This window comes from Morus notabilis, unplaced genomic scaffold (assembly GCF_000414095.1).
Source record: "Morus notabilis unplaced genomic scaffold, ASM41409v2 Scaffold148, whole genome shotgun sequence".
NCBI lineage: Eukaryota > Viridiplantae > Streptophyta > Magnoliopsida > Rosales > Moraceae > Morus > Morus notabilis.
Window position 1 is genome coordinate 7,990 of NW_010362321.1, and position 718 is coordinate 8,707.

The window sequence follows — 718 nt, forward strand, 5'->3', positions numbered from 1 at the left end:
AGTGGAGACAAGAATGTTGATGGCAAATGGCAGATGTATTGGGATATTGAGTTAGAAGTTCTACAAGAGGATCCTAGAGTAATTGATGAGTTTAGGAAATTTAGAGCCTCATTGATATCCGTTTATCCTACCTTAATCCCTAGCCATTCAATTCAAGCTTAATAAAGTCCTATTGATCCTTGGTGATTTGTTGACCGACATTAGTGGAGAGTGATAAAAAAAAGTAAGCCTATGGAGTTCAAAAAAATCATAGATCTACCTTGATTCACTTAATTGCATAAACTCATCTAAGTTGCATTTGGATGTGTAATTGATTATTCGCACACACACATAAGGAGTCTTAGGTGGGGTTGAGATTAGCATTCGAGTTGAAATTCTAAACTTTCAAAAAGTTTAAAGTCTTTCTTGAGCTGTAACTTATGTGAGATCTCTGAGGCATTTTTTTGTGAAACAACGCCGAATTAATACTCAAGTAAAGTTTCATTTATTTAAGTGTCGTTTAACTTATTTTTTTTTTATATTTATTTATTTATTTATTTCTCTTAGTTTTCTTTCTTTGATCCTTGTTTTGCTCGAGGACTAGCAAAATATTAAGTTTGGGGGTATTTGATGAGTGAGTTTTACTCGCTCATTTGGTATCGTTTTAGACTTAATATCTAGTTGGTTTCGAGGTTTTTGTTAGTTTTTATGTGTGTTTTCGTTCTTTGTTTGAAGGATA